General features: G+C 44.9%; 1 pseudogene; it reads right to left on the bottom strand.

Annotated features, from left to right (window-relative positions):
- Positions 1 to 5,676: 5,676 nt before the first annotated feature.
- Positions 5,677 to 7,161, bottom strand: LOC123404913 (annotated as a pseudogene).
- Positions 7,162 to 9,576: the final 2,415 nt, after the last annotated feature.

Below are 9,576 nucleotides of genomic sequence, written 5' to 3' on the forward strand. Positions count from 1 at the left end.
TTCTAGATCCACAACACCTTACTAATATAACTTCAATATTACCATAACCACAACTCAAAACTAGTTGAGATGAATCAAACTTCTCTAACTATTCAATGCACATGAAGGTGGAAGTTTTCGTATCCCTTTGGATAACTACCCCTTTTGAGACTACTTTCATAGCATAGATCAACTACCAAGCCACGCACCGCCGTGCTCTAAAGATATAAGTGAAGAACTTAGAGCAAAAGCAACTAGCTCAAAGATATAATTGAAGCACATGTGAGCTGAATTGTCTACCTAAGGATATAAGTGAAGCTCGACAAAATCACGGTGAGTGCATGTCTCTTTCTCTAGGTGTACAGCAAGGACGATTGTGACACAACAAAAATAAAAGACTCCTACGATACAAGACGCTCCAAGCAAAACACATAACATGTGGTGAATAAAAATATAGCCCCAAGTAACGTTACCGATGGATCGAAGACGAAAGAGGGGATGCCTTCTGGGGAATCCCCAAGCTTAGGCTTTTACGGCATTCTTGAATCATCTTGGGGTGCCTTGGGCATCCCAAGCTTAAGCTCTTGCCACTCTTTATCTTTTTGTCCATAAGAACTTCACCCAAAACTTGAAAACTTCACAACACGAAACTTAAACGAAACTCATGATAACATTAGTATAAGAAAGCAAACCACCACTTCCTTAGGTACTGTAGCAAACTTAAATTCTACTTATGTTGATGTTGAGTTACTGTATTTTCAATCTTCCATGGCTAATACCCCGATACTATCCATAGTTTCATCAAAATAAGCAACAAACACAACAAAACAGAATCTTTTAACAGAGACAGCTGAGCAATCTGTATACTTCGTATACTGGTACTTCAAAATTCAGAAAAATTACGACAGTCTGAAGAATTTGTGTAGCAATCCGCAGAAAAAGAATCAACTGAAAAGCTCTTACAGAAAAAAAATGAACATTCTTTTCGTGAGCAGAAAGTTCTGTCTTTTCCAGCATGACCAAACGATCATCCCCAAGACTAATCATAACGGTTTTGTTTGGCACAAACGCAAAAAGAAACACAAAAACACAATCATAACAGAATTATGAAAGTGTGAAAAACATAAAACAGAAACAAAAGGATAGATTCGTTGGGTTGCCTCCCAACAAGCGCTATTGTTTAATCCCTTAGCTAGGCATAAGGTGATGGAATCACGTATAGTCATCTTTGGTGCTCAAACCATAAGTAGCCCTCATCATAGATTCATGAGGCAATCTTATTTTCTTTCTAGGAAAGTGCTCCATGCCCTTCTTTAGGGAAATTGAAATATAACATTCCCTTCCTTCATATCGATGATAGCACCAATAGTCCTTAGGAAAGGTCTACCAAGAATAATGGGACATGAAGGATTGCAATCTATGTCAAGTACAATGAAATCCATGGGTACATAGTTCTTATTTGCAACAATAAGAACATCATCGATCCTTCCATGGGTTTCTTGACGTAGAATCCGCAAGATGCAAATTAAGAGAACACTCTTCAATCTCATGAAAACCAAGAATATCACATAGAGACTTTGGAATCGAGGAAACACTAGCACCAAAATCACACTAAGCATTGCACTCATAGTTTTTGATCTTGATTTTGATAGTAGGTTCCCACTCATCATGAAGTTTTCTAGGTATAGAGACTTCTAGTTCGAGCTTCTCTTCAAGAGATTTCATCATAGCATCTACGATATGCGCGGTAAAGGCTTTGCTTTGGCTATAAGCATGTGGAGAGTTTGCAATGGATTGCATCAAAGAAATGCATTCAAACAAGGAACAACTATCATAATTGAATTCCTTGAAATCCAAAGTGGGAGTTTCATTACTCCCCAAAATTTTGATTTATTCTACTCCACTCTCCACACCTTTATCATCAAGATAGGTGGACTCCGAATCATTGGGGCGTTTTTCAACAAAGTGGATTCATATCCAGCCCTTCATCAATAGGTTTGACACGCAAAACAAAGATTCAAGAGGAGTCACACCAAGCACTTTAAGATCTTTGTGATTTGCATCACTAGAACGCACCCTTTTAAACCATTCATGCCTAGCGAATTTGGACAGTTCTTTCTTTGCTCTCATTCATGGAGACACGCATAGCTTTCAAAGTTTCATCCAAGTTGACCTCGAGGAGCACATCTAACTTTCAAAGCATCAATATCACAAGACATCCTATCAACGCTCTTAGCCAAATCGTCAATTTTGAGTAGTTTTTCCTCTATGGACGCATTGAAAATCTTTTGAGAGTTGATAAACTCTTTGATATTACTCTCTAAATCAGAGGGTAATGTGTTGTGATTTCCATAAGTGTTGTTGTAGGAATTGCCATAATTTTTAGAGGAGTTACTAGGAAAAGGCCTAGGAACATAGTTTCCTCTAAAAGCATTGTTGTTGCCAAAATTGTTCCTACCAACAAAATTAACGTCCAAACTAGCGTTGCTACTCTCAATCAAGGAAGATAGTGGCATGTCATTAGGATCTTAAGGAGCGTTTCTACTAGCAAGCAAATTCATCAACACGTCCATCTTAGCGCTAAGCGAGTTAATTTCTTCTATAGCGTGTACCTTTTTGCTAGCGGTGACCTTTCAGTATGCCACGAGAGAAGTTGGTCATGATATTGTCTAGGAGTTTTGTAGCGTCTCCTCACGTCATTTCCATGAGCGTTCCACCGAGCGGAGTCCAAGATATTGCGAGAAGCGAAATTCAAACCAGCGTAAAAGATTTGTATAATCATCCACAAACTCAAGCCATGAGCGGGACAATTTCTAATCATTAACTTCATCCTCTCCCAAGATTGTGCAACGTGTTCATGATCAAGTTGCTTGAAATTCATGATATCTGTACGTAAGGAGATGATCTTAGCCGGCGGAAAATACTTGGATATGTAAGCATCTTTGCACTTATCCCAAGAATCGATACTATTTTTAGGCAAAGAAGAAAACAAAGTTTTTGCGCTCTCGCAACAAGAAAGGAAAAAGCTTCAACTTAATCACGTCATTATCCACATCTCTTTTCTTTTGCATATCGCACAGCTCAATGAAGGTATTGAGATGGGATGCGACATCTTCACTAGGAAGGCCAGAGAATTTCTCTTTCCTAACAAGATTCAGCAAAGCTGCATTGATTTAGCGATTCCGCACTAATTGCGGGAGCAATCGGAATACTAATAAAATTATTATTATTGGTACTAGAAGTCGCAAAGTTTGGTGTTTTCAGCCATGATGACTTCAACAAACAAACAAGCACACAAGCAAGCAAGAAAACCAGCAAAGGAAAACGGCAAAAAGGCAAAAAGGGAAAAGGAAAGCGGCAAAAGAGAAAGGCAAATGAAACGGCAAATGTGAAGTGGGGAAAGGAAAACGAGAGGCAACTGGAAAAAAGTAAATGCAAGAGAAGAGTTTGTGAGACCTACTTGGATAGATCTCTCCTTCCCGGCAACGACGCCAAAAATACTTCTTGGTGCAACAAAAGACCTTCCAACGGCGCCGAAACAAGCGTGCTGACGGGAGACTATTCTTGTCTTGATACTCCTCGCAACGGCACCGGAATCTCCTCGCTCGCCTTTAGGGACTTCCTTGGCAAATATGCAAAGGATTCCCACGTGGCCTTGGAGCCTTGCGTTGAGTGTTCCTCGAGCGGAAAGGGTGACGTAGCACAGCGTTGGTAAGTATTTCCCTCGGTTTCAGAACCAAGGTATCGATCAAGTGAAGGTATATCACAACTACCTACACAAAAACAAAGAGCTTGCACCCAATGCTATGAAGGGTTGTCAATCCCTTATGGATTGTTTGCCAAGTGAGAACTGAAAGCAACAAAGTAACAAAGCAAAGTAAAAGCGAAGGTGGAAAGCGATAGGTGTGAATAGACCCGGGCGTAGTTTTCACTAGTGGCTTCTCTCGTGAAAGCAAGTAGACGGTGGGTGAACGAATTCTGTCGAGCAATTGATAGAACCGCGCAAAGTATGAACCCACAACCAAGCACTTCTCCCACTGCAAGAATCATAGATCTATTTGGCCAAACAAAACCCAAGACTCGGAGAGAGTTACAAGGATATCAAATCATGCATATAAGATATCAGCAAAGACTCAAATATATATCATAGATAATCTGATCACAAATCCATAATTCATCGGATCTCGACAAACACGCCACCAAAGAGGATTAAATCGGATAGATCTCCATGAAGATCATGGAGAACTTTGTATTGAAGATCCAAGAGAGAAGAAGCCATCTAGCTACTAACTACGGACCCGTAAGTCTGACAGTGAACTACTCACGAGTCATTGGAGGGCGATGATGTTGATATAGAAGCCCTCCAACTCCAAAGTCCCCTCGACGGGCACGGAAAGGTCTCGGATGAGATCTCGCGAAACGAAGCTTCGGCGGCGGAAAAGTGTTTCGTGGATGCCCTGATTTTTCTGGTTTTTTAGGGAATTTATAGGCCAAAGACCTAGGGCAGGGGGCGCTAGGGGCCAAAGCTTGGTTGCCGCCTCCGCTTGGCCGGCAACAGGGCTTGTGGGCCCCTTGTGGGCCTACTTGCTTGGCCCTCAATCCTCCCGATCTTCTTCCGTTCGGAAAAATTTATTTGAGGATTTTATTCCGTTTGGACTCCGTTCCAAAATCAGATCTGAAAAGAGTCAAAAACCGAAAAAATAGGAACGCGCTTGGCATGAATTAATAAGTTAGTCCCAAAAAGATATAAAGGTAAACAAAACATCTAAAGTTGACAAGATAACAGCGTGAAACCATCAAAATTATAGATACGTTTGAGGCGTATCACACATCGCCATCATTCAGATTTCGAGTATCTAAGAACGAAGGATGTTAGTTATTGCTTCAATACTAGTAGTGGCGAGATAACCCGATGTCCCGAGTATTGGTGCAGATTGTTCGGGAATACGAACGCTGTAGGGTCTAGGGCAGGCTAGTGATGGTAACGTGCCACTTGAAGACTTGCTAAATCAAATCACGATCGAGCTGGGATGACCCGATAGCGAGCAAATTCACTCTATTAACTGCATATATCAATGGACCTAGTTACTTAGCGGTGTGGTCGTATTAAGCGCTACCGGTACACCCATCGCCACCATCCTGCAGGGATGATCAACCCTTCATGTTGATGAGTATTTAAATGAAATTTTCAAAAAAGAAACCCATCGTCGTGGCCTAGCCGACGGTCACCCAGGACACACACTTGTGGAGATGCTGGGGCGCAAGTCCGGCCTCCGTGTGTGCTCTGCCCCATGAGCCGCTCGTCATGCCCAACTTCCTTGCCCAGTTCGAGGTGCCTCGTGAGCGTGCTGCATCTGGATGGGTTGTGCCAATGGGATGATGGCCTTGGATTCCGCTGCGTCATCCGACCGAGGAGAGGATGGGCTCCGGTGACCGGAGATGGGGTGGGTGGCGGCTCTAGGTCAGGTAGGAGGGGATTTGGGGTTCCGGTCAAGCAAAATAGAACAGAAACAGCAGCTCGATCCTCCTGAAGACTCAATGTATTACACGTTATCATGGAAAAAATAGCATACTACTCTTGATAATGATAATTAATGGCATAGATCACATGCTATGTCAACAGTATGACCAATCAGTCGCTAGAACAATTCAAAACTAAACGCAATACTGAAATAAACTACTGATTCTTAAGGGAAATCAACGTACGAGAACTTTTGCACTTCCAAAGTCACAGATCTTGACTTGATGGGTTAGAGGATCAACCTGTATTGGCAAGAGAAGAGACCAATTCAGGACCAACTATAAAATAAATAAAAAGTAACGAGGTCGTGTTCACAAACACATACCAAAACATTTTGTGGTTTCACGTCCATGTGGCAAACTCCTGGAACAGTATGGACATAAGCTAACCCTCTAAAAGCTACAACCAAGGCAAAGATACATTAGCAAGCAATAAGGCAGTTATAGGCAGCCAGGCAAGTGTAACATGATGGTTCACAGGCCTGATACATGTAAAGCTTGACATAGATAAGCGGCATCCGCTGGTTGGCATTGCTGTGGTGCTTGAGCACACGGTATAGAGTCTTAGGGACATACTCCATGACAAGGTTCAGGAACAGCTCATCCCTGCTTGTGGTCGAGAAGAAGCAGTGCTTCAGAGAGACGGCATTGGGATGGTCCATGGAGCGCATAAGCTGCAGCTCACGGTTCTTAACGGTGGTCCCGCAGCACCTTCTTGATGGCCACGGTCTCTCCAGTCTCCAAGCACTTGGCCTACATGTGAGAAGCAGTTGAATTCGATAAGCATTGCATCAACTAATTGGCAACAACACACAAAGCAAAAGCAAACCATGAGAGGAAGGGCTGTACCTGGAAGACAATCCCAAATGAACCAGTTCCTACTACCTGCTCAGCCATGTAGCTAATTGTTAGAAATCAGGGTTAGAACAACATCAATATGTATCCTCTAAAATCAACAAACTGAGCAGAAAACAAGTAGCGGTTAGAACATGATTTCATTATGCGCTTTAGCCATAACACGGAAAGCACGCAATAGATCAAGCGATCGCCACATAACCTCTATGCCGCATACCAAATCGGTTGGAAATAAGGAAAAACACTATTTCTGGTCAACAAAACCCGCACAATCAGCTGCATGCAGTGATTTCCTGGACGAACACCGCCACGACCACCCCACCAATCTCCCCCTCGTTCCCGAAGGTAGAAGAGTGGTTAAAGCTGAACAATTGCTAGAGAGCACAAATCCCTTAGCGGAGCGAGGACTACGGCATCAACAGCAAAATGAAGCCGAAGCAGAGCTTGCTCTGCACCTGCTAGCCGTGTCGGGGCGAAGCATGTGCGGTATAGGTTTGGGGATGAGGTCGAGTGGAGCGGGAATGACGGGGCCGCCGGATCCGAGCATATCCAGGCACAGGGATTCATTCCCGGCGGTGGGGCACGAGCCGGCGGTGGTCCCTCGGCGCGATATCCACGAGGCTTCAACCATGCTCCTGCAGAGAAAAGAACGAAGAGGGAGATGTGTTAGAGAGAGAGAGAGAGAGAGCAGGGTAGGGAAAACGGTAGGAAGGAGAAGAGAAGGCGCTGGCATGACCTGAGTCGCTGCTCGGCCGGCGTAGTCACAAGGCCGGAGGCATGGTCAGTCAAAGGACCTCGGGCGTCCATGGATGCCCGTCGAGAGAAAGCGAAAGCGAAGGAGGAGGAGGTTGCGGGGTTCATCTTCTCGAGACATCGGCGCGGCGTCTTCGAGCAAGGCCCCTTTGCCGTCCCGGGCTGCCTCGCTCCACCATCGCGCTCCGCCCGCTCGAATGGATAAGATGAAGAAAGGACTGCGGGTTGAATACTCGAAGTGGAGGGACTTTTGTGTAAAAGTGACAACGCCGACGGATGACACAAGCACTCCGTGCTTTATTATTAGGGGATATGTTTGGGAAAGCGTTACAAATCACCGTGATTTTGTTGTGTCGGTTGCCGTTGGATTGTGGCCGATCAGTGCATTTCTAAAAGTATCGGCGACCCGTCCCCTTCCTCTCGTGCTCTCAACCCACTTTCCTCGATTTTTATGAAGGGCACCGCTCTCGCGGTGTGCTTGAGCCGGTCGGGCAGCACCGTTCGATATGAACTTCAATAGTCGTTGGTTGAAGCTTTTGTATCAATTATTGCAGCCTTTGTGTTTCTCTATCGCCGATTGAAGCTTTTATATCGCTAGTTGTAGCTTTTTGTCGTCAACGGATGTAGTTTCCTGTTGCATGATGGATGGCCCTCGATTCCCATCGTCTGGTTGAAGCTTTCAAAAATGCCGGTTGTAGCATTTTCGATCGCGATTGAAGCTTTTTGTCACGGTTGCAACATCGCCCTCACTCATAGCTTTTGTCTCAACACGGTGGCACCCAATGCGGCGAGGCGGGAGATTTGTTGAGAAGGTGGCATGGAGGGCGGCCTGTTCGCCGGAGGAGAACAGAAAGGGATCGCCCCATGCTAGCGGAAGGAAAGGCGCGACTCCATGCGCGACGACGAGATCCGCAGGGAGGCATGGCAGCTGAAGGAACAACGCGATGGAGTGGTAGCTACAAGGGGGCGGGAGAACCGAGCGCGTGCGTCGGAGTGGTAGCTGACCATGCTGCTGCGGGCGAGGGCATGCATGGTCAATGAGAGGTAGAAGAGGAAAAGCGGGATGATGGGCCAAGGAAAGCGATGATGGGCAAGGATCCTGCGGCCGTGTGTGTCCGCGCAACCGTTCGCGCGCACGGCACAAACATTTTCGCTTGATGAAGCCCTTCGAAGATTTGTATGCTCGCTACGAGTGTTCGGCAAATACATGCCCGTTGCTGCAAGGCGACATCCATGCGGGCTAGTCCCTTTCTCCTTCCCTCCTGCTCTCATCTTACACCATTAGCAGACCCTCATATAAGTGGTCAAACCCTTATAATATTTTTGCTTTATAGTTTTGATCGAAAAAGTGTTCAAACAAAAATCGTAAAAGTGGTCTAACCCGTCAAAAATTTAAGGGTCGCGAAAGTGCAAATTCGAAACCCTTATATTTCAAGGTTGGAAGGCCGAACGAGGGGCCCGTATACGGTCAAACCTCGTTGAGCAAACACGCGCCGCAGAGTTTGTCGGAATCCACCCTAAACTGACCAAAATTCATTACCGCACACCGGAAAAGGCCGCTAAACGCCGCAATCGATCGATGCGGTTCAAATTGGGCGAGCTCGACCTCGCCTTGGCCTCCCATGACCTCGTCGTGGCCTCCTGTGACCTCAGCCTGCTACAAAATCCTCCGCACGGTAGGCAAAGGGCACGGCTCGACCGAGCGGGCGCACAGAGCAAGGCGCAAGCGCAGATGCAGCGGGTGTGGCCGATGGGCGGCAGTGCAGTCAGCGAGGCTAGGCACGACCGCGTGGTAATGGGGCATGGCCAGCAGGGACGGCGCGGTGGAGCGGATGATGGCGCGCCGTGCGATTGGCGCGTCGACGTGTGGCCGGTGAGGAAAGAGGCGGCAACTGAGACTAGAGGAAGGAGCTCTTTATCCTAGTTTATCAGTTTGTTTTACGAGTATCTGTCCAGCCGTAGCTAAAATGAACCTTTAAAATGTCTTTTTCAATCCTTATCTCAGTTTTGTAGTTTGTGATTTTAAGGGTCTGCTTGAGATGATCTTACCTCTCTCTGTCCCTTTCTCCTCCTCTCACCTTACCTCTCCCTCTCCTTCCTTTCATTAATCAAGCATTTGCAAAATGTTAAATGTGTATAGAAAAATATTAACCATGTACTCTCTCTCCCTTTCCTTTCATTATTAAAATGAAAAAAATTAATCAAACATTTGAAAAACTGTTCCACAAGTATTTGAAAAATGTTAATCTACATTTGCAAAATGTTAAATGTGTATTGAATTTTTAACCATGTGCTAGAAAAATGATGAAAATATTGATCATGTATATAAAAATGGTAATCAAGCATTTGCAAAAAATAGATAGTACCCGCATGTTGCGGCAGGAATTTGTAGTAATGAATTTGTAAGGAACAAAATACCAGATATACTATATGCATGGGATTAGCAAATAATGTACTAATGCGAAAGTG

The sequence above is a fragment of the Hordeum vulgare genome, chromosome 6H (assembly GCF_904849725.1).
Source record: "Hordeum vulgare subsp. vulgare chromosome 6H, MorexV3_pseudomolecules_assembly, whole genome shotgun sequence".
Taxonomy (NCBI): Eukaryota; Viridiplantae; Streptophyta; class Magnoliopsida; order Poales; family Poaceae; genus Hordeum; species Hordeum vulgare.